The sequence below is a fragment of the Ctenopharyngodon idella genome, chromosome 5 (genome assembly GCF_019924925.1).
Source record: "Ctenopharyngodon idella isolate HZGC_01 chromosome 5, HZGC01, whole genome shotgun sequence".
Taxonomy (NCBI): Eukaryota; Metazoa; Chordata; class Actinopteri; order Cypriniformes; family Xenocyprididae; genus Ctenopharyngodon; species Ctenopharyngodon idella.
In genome coordinates, this window is record NC_067224.1 from 30,368,391 (window position 1) to 30,388,261 (window position 19,871).

Genomic DNA, 19,871 nt, shown 5'->3' on the forward strand with positions numbered 1-19,871 from the left:
TCACCAGACCTGAACCCCATAGAGAATCTATGGGGTATTGTCAAGAGGAAGATGAGAGACACCAGACCCAACAATGCAGATGACCTGAAGGGCGCTATCAAAGCAACCTGGGCTTCCATTACACCTGAGCAGTGCCACAGGCTGATTGCCTCCATGCCACGCCGCATTGATGCAGTAATTCATGCAAAAGGAGGCCCAACCAAGTATTGAGTGCATAGAAATTAACATACTTTTCAGAAGCCTGACATTTCTGTTTAAAATATACTTCTTATGAAGTATTTACATTTTTTGAGATAGTGAATTGGTGGGTTTTTGTTAAATGTGAGCCAAAATCATCACAATTAAAAGAACCAAAGACTTAAAGTACTTCTAGTCTGTGTGCATTGAATTTATTTAATACACGAGTTCCACAATTTGAGTTGAATTACTGAAATAAATGAACTTCTCCTTGACATTCTAATGTTTTGAGATGCACCTGTATTTCTATGGCATTGCTGTTGAAGAATAATTAGCTGGTGAAGTGGATTTACTTGTTGCAGAGTTAAAGTTGTGAGCATTGTAATGTTTAAAGCAGATGTCTAAACAAATGTCAGTAGACCCAGAAGATTTTAAAACGAGCAGTTCTTTCATAAATACATAAGATCGCTGTGGAAATACAAACCGGAAGTCAAAAGACAACGAGCGCAGCGCTGAAAAGGGGCGGGGCTACATAAGGTCTATAGAAACAGTCAGACGCGCGCCTCCGAAATGAGGCACAAGAGACGCGCATTTAGGACTGCGCATGCACATTAGCCTGATCCAGCCTGAATTATACCATTTTTTTTTTTTTGCCATGATTCGAGCGTTTAGAAACAAAATTTATGAGACAGTTGTTGTCAGATTTCATTGGTGATTTCAAATATGAAATTTAATTGAAAGCTTGGCAAACAGCTTTGGAGAATTTGATGTTTCCCCATTCAAAGAGATAGGAGCTGCACTTGAATGCCCGAGAGGCGTTTCAAAGATGGCCGCCGAGTGAAATGACTTGTCTTAAAGGGACTTTGATATTACTCACTTACTGAACTGTAATTTATTTATTTTTCAGAACGTATCAAAATAAAGCTTTGTTTTTCAAAATTTCTTCATTTTTTTCTGAGGTTTTGTGTCGATATCATTACTGACTGATTGTCCATTTGTGGAAATCATATTTTATAATGTGCATTTGATCTGTTAAACATTGTCATACTCTTTAGTGCATGTAATGCTTCAGCATTGGCATTCTAATAGTTATAAAAAAGATTGCTTTGTGCCTATAAAAATGAAGGGCCATATATTGTAGTTTATGCTAATCTGAGAGCCTGCACTGAGAAATGACGCAATTATCCCATCATATTGCATTTTCTTTTCCTCTCTCTCAATGTTCAGACATACATTACACAGAGGTTTCAAAAGCTGCCTGTTTGTCACTGTTGTGCTCGAGGCTTAAGGATCTGCTTTTGATTTCTTCTTCCTTCAGCTTGATAAATCACTTTGCCACCCAATCCCTCTTTCCTTCGCTCCCCCATTTTTTTCTACCTCCTTATCTATCTCTTGTTTCTCTGTCTATTACCCCTTTCTCTCTCCTCGATTTGGTGGCAGTAAGAGCATATTAAAAGCATTGGTGTAAATTATTGGTATGAGTCATAGCAAACTCAACAGCAGACATTCAGAGTATTATTGTGAAAAGACTGAATGGAGCTCAAGAATACACTCAATGATGGTAAAAGGTGAGAGAAAAAAGGCAGGAAAAAAGAAAATTGCACAGTAGCTACATAATGAGTCCTTGTGTATGTGTACATGTGTTTGAAACATCTTGTGTGTAAAAGTGAATTCATTTTGGATTAGGTGTGTGTGTGTGTGTGTGTGTAATCATCATTAGGCAGTGATGCATTTGATTATGTGTATGTCCTCTCTTCACCTAGAGCACCATGACAAGTGCTGTGATGATGATCTCCAAACTCTCCCCCAAGACAAGGATTTTCCTTTGAAGCTCCTTGCTCAGCATTATGGGTACCTATGCAACACAGCCTCTATTCCCGCTGGCATATGTACACGCTAACTTACTTCACCACCCATTACTTATATCAGACCATCTTGTAGACTCGGATTAGTCTGTAATAGGCAAAAGTAAAAGGAACAGATGGGTTTGACCTTTGAATAAATGAACTCACTTGTCATTACCCATGGGGCATGGGGCATGATGCAATTGCCTCTCAAATTTATAGACACTCGAGCATAAGGTTGTTTGTTTAGCTACCTAGCCTTCCAAAAGGTTTAAATAGCTGTCAATTAAAAGCATTACAGCTTTAGATCAGGTTTCCTTTCATTTAATCTTACAATCTAATAGGGGGTGGGAGATTATCGGCGCTACAGTATGTTCAGTATACCATTCTGCCATAAACTATTACTATTTTTTCAGTATACTTTGTGTGCTCATTTTGTTTACACAATTACGCAGATGACCTACTACATGTAGCACTACATGTAGGCTTACAGTGTCAGCCGCTCTGTTATTTTAGCTGTACAAAAACAGTCTATTATACTGCGTGATATTGGAAAACTGGCATTTGTTCATCATATCATTGTAATTTATTATCATGATCATAAACAAACTGGTTTGTAGTACAAATACTTGAATCAGAAGTCTCACACATTCACAGGAAATAGTTTACGTACTTGTTGAAAATAAGGTGTGTGTCTATATATGTATATCTGCAGATGTATATAGGCTATATACTGTAAATGTGTGTGTCTGTGCATTTTATGAAAAAAATTTTTTTTGAAATCATGAAAATTCTTAGTATCTTTCAAATGGTGCATCTCAATCAGTTCCCTAGTTCCCTAGCTCCCTAGGTCGCGAATCAGTATATTGTGCACAAATTCAGTCATGGGTAAGGACAGTAAGGACCCTGGCTCATACACATTGGGACACTAATGGTGACATGACAATGTCCTCGTTTTACAACACTACTGGTAATTATAAACAAGAGCAGAACTGATATTTTCCTGACATTTGTAGCCTACTTTGCTTGTTATATACCCTACCTACATGTACCGTAAATAACCGTACTGTGTGTAAACGTTACTGTAAGGACTCAAATACAGGACTGACAACCGTATTCAGCTGCTGTGTGAACGTGGCAATAGTTCGATAGTAAGAAACGATATCATTAACTTCAGAATTTTTTTTTTTCAGCTGATGAACGATGAAAACATTGACAGCCAATCAGAATCCACCCAGAGCTTCGCATTTAAGAGGGCGGAGCTTCAAGAGCTGATGCTCCGAGCTCCGGTGACAGAACAATCTCACGCACTAATAATGTCAGAAACTCTCTGTAGCTGTGTTTAGTTCGAATCGGAGTCTGAAAATGATCCCTACAGAGCCAGATAATATATGCTGCATGGAGACAGAACAGGTATAGTTTAGTTTAATTGTGTTTATATCTTATGTTTTCATCTTGCTTTTATCCACTATTAGTATGAGCCTGTTGTAGCAAACCGTCCGAATGATAGCCAAAACTTTACTGATGACTTTATGATCGTACATCACACAAAAGATGGCGCGTATGTTATCACTTCAGAAAGTCACCATAAGAGCTGAATAAAACACAGTACAAGAAGTGCGCATTAAAGTCTTTTATCTATAGACCTTATGTAGCCCCGCCCCTTTTTAGCGTTGCGTTCGTTGTCTTTTGACTTCCGGTTTGTATTTCCACAGCGATCTTACATTTATGAATGAACTGCTCGTTTTAAAATCTTCTGGGTCCACTGACATTTAAGACATCTGCTTTAAACATTACAATGCTCACGATAACTTTCATTAACTCTACAACAAGTAAATCCACTTAACTAGCTAATTATTCTTTAACAGCGATGCCATAGAAATGTACAGAGCTACCGCAAAACGGAAGTTCAAAGACAGTTTTATAAAGATGGCGGCGCGCTTGTTTCTCTGGCGCATAAGGTCTGTAAACTCTCCCTTGCATTATCATTAACATACACAGCGAATACACAAAAACACTCGTTACAACTAACAGTAAACAAATATATACAGACCTACCTTATGCCTTTTCGGGGGTGCTTAATAAACTGGTAAACTTTATATCCGCAAAACAACTCCGATGGATTGTAATAAAGTGCGCGAGCTCTCTCTGCCGTGACCAGTAGCGCTCCGGAGAGGATCCTTGAGTAATAACTTAAACCACGGTGTCCTCAGTGACTCAGATGGCGGGAGTCTATGGAGCCTCGTATGTTCGTTGGTACATCCAACAACAGAACATTTGTAATGCTTTTTGGCACAGACATTGTATAGCTCTAGCTGACACTGCGAGTACACAAAAATGGCGGACTCTTGTCAGTAGCCCCTCACTGCAGAACACTCGAGATCCAGGGGGCGGAGTCGGGTAGGTTAAGGTATATGTAAAGTGGGAGGAGTTGGATCTAGAACCAGGGGGCGGAGACGGGTAGGTTTAGATCCAGGGGGCGGAGTCGGGTAGGTTTAGGGATATGTAAAGTGGGAGGGGTTGGATCTAGATCCAACTATTAGGATCTGGATCTTGTGTGCTTCTCACTCAGGGGTGTGTCTTTGCTAACAGGGCAGATCGTCACCAGTCATGGGCGGGGTTACCCTACTCTTACGTAGGAGTAGGGGGAAATATCAAACAGCGTGTTCTGAGAGATGGGGATTATAAAAAAAAGTATTGGGTGGATTTTTACCATTATAGGCTGGTTGTTTAGACACACCGTGGACACATCTGTGTTCAAACAACTTAAAAAGTGAATTTTGCATAATAGGTCCCCTTTAAAGTGCTGGACAACATAACTACAAGTGTATGCTTCACTCTATAAAAAAAAAAAAAAAAAAAAAAAAAAAAATTGGGTTGATTTTATTCATTCATTTTTACTATAATACTAGTTTTTTTTTTTTTTTTTACTTCATACATGAATTAAATTAAATTAAATTCTCAAATTTTGTAAAATACTCCACACAACCATTGGTTTACAAGATAACTTCCTTTGTTCCTTTGAGTATCTTATTTTACAGTATTGTACGGTGCCCCGCACATGACATGCAAGAAAAAAAATTAAATCGTGCGCACAATTTACTAATTCGTTCCCTCGATTTACTAAATCGTGCGCACGTTTTAGTAAATCGAGGGAATGAATTAATAAATCATGCGTACGATTTAGCCTACTATTTTTTTTCTGGATGTCATAGTATATATTATACCGTTTTTTTTTGTTTTTTGTTTTGTAATTTTGCCTACATTTAAACCCATTTATCAAATATAAGAAGTAAAAATGAAACATTTAGAAGTAATTCAAGTGTAATTGACCAGTCTCTGTTATCCTGGTTCTCGTGCCGGAGCTGGAATCATGTTTGGAGGGGGAACTGTTAGCAGACCGCCACCCTGTATTTCACTCAAAGCCGAAATATGCTGTGACAAACAGTGAACAGCTCTGAGGACACATTTAACATCCAAAGTATTTAGATTAAGTGTCTTTATGAATAAAATCCTTTATGTTTGCAAGGCATCCGGCATTTCCATCATGTAAAGGACCGATGCGTCACCGATGCGACGTGTCCCTGTATGTTCCTTTGCATAAAATTAAATGATTTACAGCACAGTAATGATATTATAGATAAACTGTACCTGTATTTTACAGAAGAAATGCACTAATTCGCTGAGAACGGCTATCTCCTAAGGAGGATGCAAAAAAATCAATCAATCAAACAAACAAACAAAAACGCTGCGTAGTTAAGTCTGACCCAGGAGCTATCCAAACACTGAAAAAATAACCCTAAAAAAGCTCAACAGCTTTTGGGTTAAAAAAAAAAACAACCCAGGGTTTTTTAGTGTTAGAATAAACAGAGCAATTTTGTGTTTTGGTGTGGACACTAATATAGTAATTGTTACAGTTCTCTTTATAGTTATACTTCTTGGTGTGAATGGGCCTTTTGGCTACTTTCTAAACCACTCTAACTTTGCAAATTACAGCAAATCCAGGGATAAATTTAACCTCAAATGTGTTCAGAGTACCAACCCAGTTTCCATGTTGATAAAAAAAAAAAAAAAAACACCTGTATGTCCTGGATATCGTGTAATGTTCGCTATTTAGATTTGATCTGAAAGTGCTTTTCAGTTTTGTTGCAGTATGAATAAGACATTAGAGAACAGGCTGTAGGCGATCTGTGGGCGTGACGTCTGAAGCTGAGACTAGTGTGCCATGAACCCGGCGGGCTTTAGGACCCGAACATAGTAAAAGAAAGGGAAATGTTTGATGGATCGTGAAGTTCATCCAAGCTTTCTGTTGGCGTGGTAATGTTGCACATGATAAGAGACGCAATTAAATTCCGCGTAATTCACTTGACTGATCTGTAGCGCTGCTCGTAAACGGGAGCTGATGACAGTGAGCATGTGACGGGCTGTAGTGTTTGAAGCAGCGCTGGCTCGCTCGGTCGGTCGGGGATCTGTCAGCAGTGCGGAAGAGAGAGAGAGAGAGAGAGCGAGAGAGAGAGAGAGAGGGATGGGGCAGATATATGCCATCAAACTGACTCACAAGAGACTGAAATTATGCGGAGATTCCGTCGCGCCATAAAGCCTGAACACAATTCAACACAAAAAGAGGCAGAAACATGCTCGCTCGGATAGACCCGTGAGCGACAGACAGCAGTGACATTGATGAAGCCAGCTGTCACTCACTACACGCTCCTGAAGCGTCGATACACGCCGAGGATCTTTGACAGCTCGATTTTGGAAGTAAAACTTTTTTAAAACATCAAAACAGACTGATTCGAGAGTCATCGGGTTTAGCCAAATCGAAAGCAACTTCAAAATGCTGGAGCTGTGATCGGGAGATTGTTGAACAAAAGACACGCGACCAAGTTGATAGGTGAGTACAGTTATCATGTCAGCATGGAGATAGTGACAGACAGTGTTTTGTTTCGGTTATCTACATCGGCAGTGGTCAAGCGAGGCACTTGGCTTGAACACTGTTGCAGTGCTGCTTGAACAATGCAGTTGGTTACTTTAGTGTGGAGAGGCGAAGGGGCGGTTTCTTACTCTGAGAGCCCCCTTCTGTCACCCTGATTGCACTATATTCACTATGGTATAGAGCAGTAGTGTAGCCAGAAACAAAGCTTTGTGTTTTGCCACGGGTCACAGGTTGTGCAAGAACTGAAGCCGATAAACGGACACGAACCGTTAAACATTATAGTTATTTCTGTACAGCCCGTTCATTTCTTTTAATATTGTGTTACGTTATAATGACGTCAAAAAAACAAAAACAAATCGCTGTTTGCATTTAGCAGCGAGGTAAAACATACGATTTGAATATAATTAAATTCACAATTTTGTGACTTCAAGAAAGTTATAAAAGTAGCCTTTAAAAAAAATGGCACATTTAACCTAGTAAAAAAGATAACGAAACAAGAGTGGTTGTAGTGATAATACAGCTGGCAACACTGGATATACTGTTTACTAGAGGTGTAATTTAGGGTGTGTGTGGGTGTGGGGGTGTTACCATAGTTACGTATTGATTTTTATGGGGAGGATGAAGAGAAATTTTCCATACATTTGAATAATTTGAATAAAAGTTTTTGCACTTCAGATGACCTTCAGTAAAAAGAAAAATCTCCAGCCACTTGAATAAAACAAGACTGCAATCAATACAAGCAATTCAGCAAGAAGATAGAGTCAAGGGATGCCTGCAGCATAGTAGTTTACTTTGCTGATTTTATTACAGTTAAATTCAGTCTGAATGTTCTCGCTCACACTAAACTATTGCCCACCCTGCTTTAAAATGCAGCTTAAACTGGTATCTGTGTTTTGGAGCTTGGTAGTTCGTACTCTAAGCTCTGAAATAGTGGAACATGTTTTTATTATTTATTTAATTTTTTGCATATAGTCTGTCTTCTGAAGGGGCAGTCTACTCAAACATGGAGCCCTTATTTACCTTTTAATGGGGACCTATTATGCCAAATTTCACAGTTTTTGAACATATGTGTCTGCAGTGTGTGTACACAACCAACATACTGCGCTAAAAATCCATCCACTCTGTTTATTTTCCTCATAAATCTGAAACAGTCACTGCGTCTCATTTCGAAGGCTGCGTCCTCCGGAGGTCACATTTAAAGGCTGCATACATCATCGAGGCTAACTCATTTAAGAAAAGTAACCGTTAGATTGCAGAGTAAGAAAGAAATTACAGTATTTTACACCTCACAAGGAATCACACTCAATTTTATTACAGTTACTTTTCTTAAATAAGACATTCTCGATGATGTATGCAGCCTTCAAATGCGACCTCTGGAGGACGCAGCCTTCAAAATGAGATGCAGCAATAAGTCGTTCAGGAATGTGCTCCAATGTAATGTTACATTGAAACAGGATTGGAACAGGTTCCGCCCACGACTGGCGACGGAATGTGTCCTATTAGTTTAGCTCCTCCCCTGAGTGAGCTTTACACAGTCCGCCATGTTTATCTCCTCGCCAGAGCATTTAACAGCAGCATTCAAATAAGAAATGTATTCTTATTAAAGCTACTAAAGTTATTCATTCAAGAGCAGCGAGTGCTTTTCTGTTTTTCTTTTGTTGTTTGATTCACATTAACAGCAGTAAATACTGTATATTACACTGCTGTCACTGTAAAACACAGATCTAATATACACATGCGATTTATTTCCCTGCTGTTTACGTTAACAGAACTGACTGTTTATGTGAACTTTGTGTGTTTTTGACATAACCTTGTGTGTATTTGACAGTTTAAGCGCAATAAGATGTGAAAGAGGGCTTAGTTTAATACTCACGAGATGCACGCTGTCTGACAGCCAGCTTTCTGTGCACGTGCTTCGGATGTGTGCGCTCAGAAAACCATATATCAGAAGTTTAAAGTGATATGGCTTTAAAACGCTTTTGGTTAGTATCTGAGGCACGAGCTGTAAAGGCTCCACCCTCTTCTGGATAGGGGGGTGAGAGGCAGCAGCTTATTTGCATTTAAAGATATTACATCTTATAAAAAGGGGCGTAATAGGTCCCCTTTAATACCTGTCACATCCCTGTCCTATTCTGTTCTTACCTTGTTTAAGCCTGTCAAGTTGGTCTCCTAGCCTGACCAGCTAAAGAAGTGGCCAAAACGAGAATGCTAAACCAGCTATGAACAGGCTTGAACCATCTAAGACCAGCCAACCAGCTTATGCTGTTTTTTTTTTCCAGCCAGGAAAGTGGATGATGGCTAATTTTCACTGTTTTGTCAGTTGCCACCATTTCTAATTTATGATGATAATTTGTCTGATTTTTTTTAAATAAAAACAATGTTTTAGGTTGGTTTTGCACACCCTGATTTATGTCACTTGTACAGAAGGGTTGATGAAATAAAACTGATTTCAGTACAGACTTTAGGGAATGGAAGATAATATAGGGATTGGTCTGAATTATCTGGGGTTATAAAACAATACTAGGATGCATTACATGCCATTGACCTGTTGGATTGGTTCTGTAACACACACCAGATTGCTGTCCCTTCTGCCTCTGTAAATCTAATCCTCATTGACCGTATTGATTCTACTGTGCTTGAAGGATTTCTCAGTATCGCCAACTAGGAATGCCATGAAATAGTCATTCATTGGAAATAGAACAATGTGGTTAAATACAGCTGCTTTACTGGCCTTACTGCATAGCTCTATTTCTATACTGAGTGTAGAGTACAACAGGCATTTCTTATCTGCTTTAATTGCCAATTAAGTGGCTGGTCTCCAAATGTAAGCTACTAGATGCAGTATTTATAATTTTTAGTGCACCATAGCCAGCCAGTCGCAGGGGCCGCTGAGATCTGGATGTGAGAGAATAATTCAGAGGTTATACATCTACTGGCGGCACTTCAGCAGTGCTCAGTCGCTCTTGGTGAGTGTGAGAGAAGATGCAGCGAGCTTCCTGTGTGTCTGTGTGACTGTGTGAGTGTGTTAAACTGATAACACATAATCAGCCTTTATTAAAATGCAAGAAAGAATTAGACTGATCTGTCAGTCAGTATGTTGTGAAATATATGCTGACCAAAGGGGTTGAGCTGTGAGTGCAGACAGTTTGTGGTAGTCTCTTTGTGAATATTTTACTAGAGACGTTGTCTCTTTCAGAACAGTGTCTTGCAGACAGCTATATGAATATTAATTTGACACCATCATTCTTACTACATATGACTACAGCAATGGCAGATTCATTTTGTACAACATCAGCACTACTACACCATCTTTCTTCACAGGTCTGACAGTTGTGTTTATAAGCTTATCAGATTTGAAAAGCATCCAAAATTTGTTTCTTTTTAAATGCCCATTCTCTTCTCGCTGTTACATTATCATTAAAGTCGACGTAAAACTGCGTTTGCGACCCTTTTTTATCTCTGTAATGTAACATTGTAGTGTAGCGCTTTATTGTTCTGATTAAAAGTGCTTTTCCAGTTAGCTCACTTAGCTGTTAAATTGCTAACCGAAGAATGACAGAAAACACAAAGAAAATGAAATGTTAAATTTGACCATTTTAGCTTTAGTTATATTATGTGATTTGTAATTTAAATTACATATATTTTCATGATTAAGAAAAAAAATGACTGTAATGCAATATTCTAGGATTCTGTGAGTGGAATGATTCTTGCATTACAAAAAAGTGTTTCTGTGTGAAACAAGATGTTCAATGAGGAAAAAATGTAGGGCGGGACTTGATTTTTATCCATCGGGAATGCAGTGGATTGTGAAAAGTGTGCGTTACTAGAATGTAGCCGGACCTGAATGTGGGTCTGCTAAAAAATGTCCAAATTGCTATTATTGCTTTCCACGGTTGAAACAACATTCCTTCTGATGTTCATTCATGTTTATTTGATGCTATAAATGAACTAGTAGGAAGAGATGATCGGTTCACGTGCTGCTTGAACTGAGGTGCTACAGAGATCTGTCATGACACATTAAAGAGCCACAAAATGGCATTTATTGTTTAATTTCTTTTAAAATGACAAAATTTGAAATTTTAAACTTTGTTTCATATCAAAAGTAACCTGCTCTGTTTTGTCTGTAGACGCATTGTCAGTGTCCTCTTTGCTCCGCGTTGTATTTTTCACTGCACAAGAACATGTTGTATGGCGTGAGATTGGCATGGTTTGTCAGACATAGCAACAGTAACTAAAGGGGGCGGGTCTTTGCGAATGGTCAATTGTAAAAGTACTGATGAGATTTTGATGATAATTGACTTTGTAGTCAGCATGAAATGACAATTTTTGATTTAATTGTGAACAACTCCATATACGTTTAATCTTTTTTACGCATAATTTTTAATCAAAATGTCAGAACTTGATTTTCAGGTGAAACGACAGACGTACCTAGTCTTCTCCAATCATTATTCCACTTAAACCCCGCCCCTTTCTTAAATTCGACCTCAAGCTCTTATACAGATCTGCCTCCTTTTGATCAACAATCAACAGCTAGAAGCAAGTCACTGCCCTGTATTTTTTTTCTTTTTCGATAATCATTTTGATGTACATCACAATATAGAAAAAAATCCCTTGCTATGTCTCCTGTTGCATTGCAGCATGGTGAGGACCAGTAAATTGTGCAAAGAAAAATGTTCATGTTGACTTTAGAGGAACACAACATGCAGCAATGTTTTATCCTCTTTGTTGTGTGCAGACTTGTTTCATTGCCAGGGGGAAATTGCAGCAATGTCACCTCTGCTTTGGGTTAACTCTGATTCAGCAATAAAAGACACTAGAGAATACTGTGTTGTAGCGTAGCACTCCTCCTCCTCGGTGCATATGCAAACACACACACATCTCACCTCTAGTTCCTCTTCTCTGCTTGTGGAGTGTGAGTGCAGCCATAGTGTTTACTACTGTCAGAGACTTGAGAGACAATCAGAGAGACATGAGAGAAGGTGGGGCGGGGGCACAAAAAGAGAGTTGATGAGGACCTTTGTTGTGCTCCTGTCACATATTTCTGAGGGTGGGAAAGAAGCACAGAGAACTGGAGTGTAACAACGTGCCATGTCAGTGTCAGGAGGCAAGAATGTTGAAGAGACTGCATGAAAGACAGAGAACAAACCCTTGAAAGTAAGTGTAGTTGGGACATTTTAAGACATTACAACCCAAATAAACATTGAAATTATCATGGTAACACTTTATAATAAGGTTAGGTAGCATGAACTAACAGTGAATGCTATTTTTAAAGCATTTTTGATTGTTATTGTCATTTTCTACATATACACTTTTAACATTTTAAGTTGTATAAATCAACATAGGATAATGTATTGTGAAAGAACACGAATTAACAATAGAACATTTCTAAATGAACAATAACCTGGATTAATGATTTCTGTAAACAATTGCTGTTCATTGTATACAATACCTAACGCACAAACTAATGTTAACAAACTGAACCTTATTGTAAAGTGCTAGCTTTATCCTATTAATATATCTAGGTATAAGTTAGTCTCATGATTTAATATAGAGCCATATGAAAATTAATTCAGATCCTGCATAATGCAACAGGATGCCTGTTTGACTTAATCAAATTTTAATGTTCGGCATGCCCGTGATAGGCCATTTGTTTTGCTAGATTTTGCTGTTCAGACTTCAGCTCTGCACATTAATTTCTTACAAGATTTTATTTTGATCAGCAGTGAACTAGAACAAAGCTTGCAATCACCACCCTGGTATTTTGTATAAACAAGAGTTGTGTGTGATTGCGCACGTACTGAAGCATAAGTCTTTTATTCCTGCCGTTGTCATCTTTCGATGAAAGCCGAGATTACTGTGCATTTGTGAGGTGAATTAGTCTGCTTACAGACTCCACATCATGCATCCTTTGTAATCCTTGACTTAATTCTATAGCTCAGGCTTTGTGATCTCTCTGTGTATTGAGATAAAGACAGGGGTCTTTTGTCATCAGGGGATCTGCATCAGAACTCCAGTGATGCAGCCTATCGACATGCTACAGTCATACACATCCCTCTCATCCCCAGTAATTCCACTATGAGTGTGCAGTAAGACCAGGATTTATGCGTGGGTTTCCGTCATTGTATTTGAAAAATGTACAACATAATTTCCTTTAGTACAACAAGTGTCCGGTTACGCCTATAGTCCCAGACTAAAATGCATGGTTGAGCTGTTTTAACTGAAAGCAACTTGCACTGATACATCTTAAAATATGTATCAGTGCAAAAAATATTTTTTTTTTCTCAAGATGCACCGCAGTAATGTTTTTTTTTATACATTTTAAAAAAGGCACATTTTAAAAAGTCCTAATTTAACTAAGGCTTAATCCTGGCTTTGTCTAAGCCCCTCTCTGTGAAACCAGACCTAAATGTCCTGACAATGTAAAACTTACATAATGGAACACCTTATTTAGGATTATAAAATGCATAGTTTAAATTCTGGCTTCTGTGGTCATTTCTCGTGGTACAAAATACAATACAATACAATACATTGCAGTACAAAACAGCTACTATATGTGACCCTGGACCACAAAACCAGTCATAAGGGTCAATTTTTTTTTAAAATAAATAAGCTTTCCATTGATGTATGGTTTGTTGGGATATGACAATATTTGGCCGAGATACAACTATTTGAAAATCTAGAATCTGAGGGTGCAAAAAAATCAAAATATTGAGAAAATCGGCTTTAAAGTTGTCCAAATGAAGTCTTTAGCAATGCTTATCCAATGCTTATGCTTATCCTGTTATGTCAGGTTCTATTATTTTCTTTTCCCTAGTATTTGATATTTAATTATTTGGACCCATTTTAAGATTTAGATAACTTACACCATCATCTAGCACTACTTAAGCCGGGGACACACTTACGATTGTAAGGCCGATTATGAATGTAATTTGATACTTACGACTGATCATGCCCAAACGCACTGAGTCAGAGCCAGTTGTGTTCAGTCAGTGTTTGTTTATATTCCGTGTGTATTTATATCTGTTTCCTTCGACTGAAGCAGTCTTTGTGTCTTGAGCTCAGTCTTAGAATGTTTTAGCTAGTCATTAAGTGTGTCCCCGGCTTTTAATTGCACCATCAATATGATTTTAGCACTCTGCTTTATGCATAACCATACTCCTTTGTCATGCAGTGACTGTAATGCATGGCCTTATTGCTCATTTTGAAATAATGCTGGCAATGAGAATTTTGTAATTCTGTAAACAGTTATAAAACAACTCCTGTTCTTAGTCAGTCCTTATACTGTCTTCCGCAGGCTCTTTCTGTGGAATAAGGGATTCCAGAAACCCTGAGGTTTGTTGACGCATCTTCCACTGTATTTGGTTTAGTGATGCTTGAGTGTGTTTCCTCAGTATACACATGAGAATTATGCAGTCATCTAGGTCTCATCAACTGCAGTGTGTGTGTGTGCGTGCCTGTCTGTGTCTAAATGTCCATGACTTTCCTGTATTTTGCTTTCAAATAAGGCTTGTTCACATATTCCTTGGAAAGTTATGTTTGTATGTTGAATGTACAATGCAAAGCTAAAAAGGTATGTAAACCTCCTCAAGCAGTTATATGGAATCAGTCTGTAATTGTACCTGCACGACAGAGCCAGAGCTTCTTTAACCTGGTGCTTATCAGTTAGCTGTGAGATTGTATCTCATGTTCTTGAAAAGGCCACAGATATACAGTTTGTGTTTCTGCCCCCCGCTGGATGTGTCAAAGGGCACAATCACATAGTCTGTCACTTCTCTATGTCCCATTTACACCTGGCATTAACATGCATTCCATATCCAGATAATATCTGGATGTTCTTTAGATGGATTGTATTTATCTCTACTTACCTGTGCAAAATGGAAAACGGTTGTTACATAATGCATCAGAGGCTGTGCTCATTTACCAAATTTTAAAAGCAATGGGGGATGATTCACAAGGCTTTTCATCATTTTGACAGATAAAAAATAATATCTACTGCTTGTTTTCGATAATAAATGGCCAAGCAATCACACGTCACTTTTTGTTACGTTGACTCGGCCAATACTGAGCCGGTGTTCTGACGTAGAACCTGGATGCGCTGCAACGTAAATAGCATAGGAAAATGACACAGAAGAGATGTTGTTCAATAAAGTCATTATTTTTGTTTTGCGTACAAAAAGTATTCTCGTCGCTTTATAACATTAAGGTCAAACCACTGTAGTCACGTTGACTATTTTAACGATGTTTTTACTACCTTGAATGTGGTAATTTCATTGCTTTCTATGGAGCATAAAAAACCCTCAGATTTCATAAAAAAATATCATAATATGTAACAATTTTGTTTGTTAACTTAAGGTAAATGCAGTTACATCAGCTGATATATATCCAATAGGCCTATATCAACCAATACTGATAAAAAAAGATATGGTACAGATACTGTATATCATGCGTCCTTATCTCTGCACATTAATATTTACAGAATCCACCCCTGACTCCCTCCAAAAAGTTTTAGATCACAAAACCACTAAAAATACATGTTAATACCAGGTGTAAAAGGGGCCTATCTATCTTTGTCAGGTAAAATATAATTGAAAGACCAGTTCTGGCTGGCGCTGTGTAGTGCGAAAACAGTGTTTCATGTTTGTAATGTATTATATTCACTGTGATGCAAGCCAGAAGACGGTTTCATGTGAGCTCAGTGGCAGTGTATTTTTGTCTGTGTGTAGAGTTAAGAACCCTGCTATCAGCCCTGCGCCCCACTAGTCACTGTCTCCAGGCTCTTCTGAGCTTCCTTTAAAGAGAGAGAGAAAAAGCATCAGAAGTCTGTGGAAACACTCAGATTTTAACACATTGCTAATGCTAATCCCTCAGCCTGAGGATTCCCCCAAATATTCATTACCATTATGCATTGGGGGGGGGGGGGGGGGGTGTAAGTGAGAGATTCAGTATGCTAATGAGGTTTAGGCCATTCAGTTTGCCTCATTTATGTACTATAAGTAGTGTTTTAAAACTAGTGTAAGGTCAAGTCAGTAGAAAGCCAGATCAGTTTTAATATGTAAAAGCAATGTTAAAAAATTCCAATTAACTGTATTTAAATCTTTCAGAGAAAGTCAGTGAAGCATTTTGGTTCTCCATCATATGGGTTTTTCAATTCATGTTTTTATATTTCACATATTAACCTATTTCTATGCTTCTCTTAAAAAAATCTCACCGGAAGTTAGTCATCTGGGTACTTTTCGCCTACGGTTTTATGAATACTATTCATTTGGACATACTACTCGGCTCACATACTGTACTGTTTTTCGCATATAACTATATAGTATGTGAGTAGGCATATTCTGACGAGAGTCACTTGTCACCATAATGTGACCTGCAGTAAGTGTCACAAATTCTCCACCACAAACTGGTGTCACGATCTGTGGCTGTAATGAGCCGCACGACGAAAGGAATAGGGAAGTAAATCCACAAAAAAACAACAACAACAACAAAAAAAACATAGGAGGTTGCAGGAGATAAAAGTGAACACGACCACTTTAAACACTGATGATACAGGATAGAATGAAACTCGGGGCTTAGATACATGGGGAACGTAATTAAGGTGAACAGAAACAGGTGTGTGGAAACTAATTAACAGCCAGGAAAACTAACTAGCAACTCAGGCAGACAAAACAGGAACAGAACACAGTGAAAACGAAACCAAAAACAGAACAGAACATACTCGTTACAACTAGACAGTCTGTCTGGAACCTGTAAACATGGATGAGTGGAGTGATATAAAACTCCCAGTGTTGTTGGGCTGTATATCAGCGCTCAGGTACTGGAACTCAAATACTGAAATAAACTCAAGTACTGGAAGTAACATATAAAATTCTCACACTACCATTCAAAAGTTTGGTGTTAGTGTATATATATATATTTTTTTTTTTTTTTGAAAGAAATGAATACTTTTGTTAAGTGAAATTGATCAAAAGAGACAGTAAAGACTTTTACTTTGTTACAAAAGATTTAACAATTGTAATGTTTTTTAAATTTACTTTCTATTTATCAAAGAATCCTGAAAAAAAAAAATTATCAGTTTTCACTAAAATATTAAGAAGCACAACTGTTTTCAACTTGGATAATAATAAGAAATGTTTCTTGAGCACCAAATCGGCATATTGATTTTTGAATGATCATGTGACACTGAAGACTGTAGTATTGACTGCTGAAAATTCAGCTTTGCCATCACAGGAATAAATTACATTTTACAATATATTAAAATAGAAAACAGTTATTTTAAATTAATATTTCACAATATGTTTTTACTGTATTTTTGGTCAAATAAATGCAGCCTTGGTGAGCATAAGGGACTTTCAAAACATTTAAAAATGTTCTTTAGACGTTATACATAACAATACTCCTTCTTTGTTTTTGAAATAACTTTAGAGTAGTTTTGCGTCTTTGCAGGTGTACTTGTAACAGCATGAGCCTCCTGTACTCGGACTGAATCATAGGTTTCAGGTTTCTCTGCTCAGACAGGACTGATTTGCTGATTGAGACGACGATCTACAGATTGTGGGACTGTTGTTTTTGTTGTTATGTTCAGTGACAGGTGAAGCAACGGAAGGAGCAGATGGCTCATGCCCGTGTCCCATTCTTATTGCTCAGCGTGAAAATCTGTCATTAGATCATCTCCGGTCCATAAAGCCCAGTATCTTATTTCATTGTAGTCGTGTTGTCATACGACCACATTGACAGTCTTGTATTCAAAATCTCAAAATTTGAACCTAGAAAAAAATTAAACATAATATTAAATGAAAATATGTAAAATAATAATTTTAGAAATTTAATTGTAATGAATGTTTAATGTTTTTTTTTTTTTTTTTTTTTTTCAATTAAACATTCACTCTAATTGTTGTGTACAGCCCCACTGTATATAAATAAACTTGAACAGCAGATCTTTTTTTCTGTTTAGTCCTTCTTGCAAGTTAAGTTTTTATTTAGCTTGACCTTTTCTCATTGATAATCTAAAAGGCTTCACTCTGGTTCTTCTTGAGTATTTTGTGTCAGAAAGCGCAGGTAGAGCGGAAACTCAAGCCTCTCTGTGGGAGCTGCTTTTCGCTGCTAAATGAGATGGCCAGATGAAACGGCAAAACTTCATTACTTCAGTGCTCTGTACTCAAACCTATTAGAGCGGCCAGCGTTCAGTGGCTTTCATATTAGACTTCAGATTAAATCTACTAAAATTGCCTTGGTCGTCTCACCGTGTGTACACAGGCCAGGCTTCACTGCAGGAGTTATGGAGAGGGATATGTTTTCACCGACCAATTAATCACGTCTCTAGAGTACAGGGTTTGGAAATAAACAACTCCCAAAGCCCTCAATCTGGAGACTAATTCTTTCCTCAACAGATGGCAGGAGCTCGTAAACACATTTTGAGGGAAACTTTGAGCAAACCTTTGCATTGGGGAAAGCTGCTAAACAGTGACATAGACAGCATAGATGTACAGATGTGACAGCAGGGAGTTTTAGCTAAGAACGCACAGGTGTTTTTCTTCCCCCTTTTTTAGCTCACTGACAGAAGGAAAAAAATCAGTTTAGAAGGGGAAGGACCATTTTTTGCAAAAAAAAACCTCAAGTTGTTCCAAACCTGTATGAATTTGTTTCTTCTGTTGAACACAAAAGAAGATACTTTGATATTTGGAAGAATGTTGGTAACCAGACAGTTGACTGTAGCCATTGACTTCCATTGTATTTTTTTCCTACCATGGAAGTCAATGGGTGCTGTCAACTGTCTGGTTATACCAACAGTCTTCAAAATATCTTATTTTGTGTTCAACAGAAGAAAGAAACTCATACAGGTTTGGAACAACTTAAAGGGTTAGTTCAGCCAAAAATGAAAATTCTGTCATTTATTACTCACCCTCGTGTCGTTCCACACCTGTAAGACCTTCGTTCATCTTCGGAACACAAATTAAGATATTTTTGATGAAATCCGATGGCTCAGTGAGGCCTGCATCGCCAGCAAGACAATTAACGCTTACATTGCCCAGAAAGCTACTAAAGACATATTTAAAACAGTTAATGTGACTACAGTGGTTCAACCTTAATGTTATGAAGCGACGAGAATACTTTTTTGTGCGCCAAAAAAAAAAAAAAAAAAAAAAACTTTATTCAACAATATCTAGTGGTGGGCGATCTCAAAACACTGCTTAGTGAAGCTTCGAAGCTTTACAAATCTTTTGTTTCAAATCAGTGGTTCGCGTGACTTTGGTAGTTTGATTCACGCTCCGAACCACTGATTTGTCTTATGGATGTGGAACGACACGAGGGTGAGTAATAAATGACAGAATTTTAATTTTTGGGTGAACTATTCCTTTAATATAGTATATATTTTAAATATTGAACACCAATGATTTGCAATTCATTTAATTATTGCTATTTTAAACCGATTATTGAGCAACACAAACAATTTATATTTTAAGATTGATGCATATTAACCAGCAGGATGTGTAATGAATTCAGCTAGAAATCAAATGAATTGTTACAAACTATGAAGAAAAGAGATTTGTAAATTATAAACTTTTTTTTTTTTTTTTTTGCCCATGTATTATACCTAAATGTCATAAACTGTATGGCTATGAAGCACTGCCCTGATTGTCTATGAAGTGTTGAGGTGGTCACTATGGGAATACTTAGACGATGACTCCAATGCACTTGAGTGTTAGAAGAAAATGGAAGAGATCAAAAACCCTTTATCTCACTCAAATCGGCAGTGACTTGAAAGCCATCAGTGACGCCTTCAGATGCGTCTACAGGGAGACAGAATATAGTTAGATGAGTAGAGAGAAACCTATTCCCACTCGTTTTTTGTGCGTTATCAGTATCAGAGAGTTGCACAAGATGGTTAGAAAATTTGACGGATGATAGAATCTGCATTA

General features: G+C 37.8%; 1 protein-coding gene across 3 annotated transcripts in view; it reads left to right on the forward strand.

The window, feature by feature from the left end:
- Positions 1-6,270: 6,270 nt before the first annotated feature.
- camkk1a (calcium/calmodulin-dependent protein kinase kinase 1, alpha a) overlaps positions 6,271-19,871 on the forward strand; it is a 76,285-nt gene continuing 62,684 nt past the window's right edge. Inside the window, exon 1 of one of the 3 annotated variants that reach the window (XM_051893288.1) lies at positions 6,271-6,912. The gene's annotated coding sequence lies outside the window, so the exon portion shown is untranslated. Of the gene's footprint in view, positions 6,913-11,935; positions 12,109-19,871 lie in introns of those variants that run through there. The other 2 variants (XM_051893291.1, XM_051893289.1) reach the window with 2 other exon arrangements.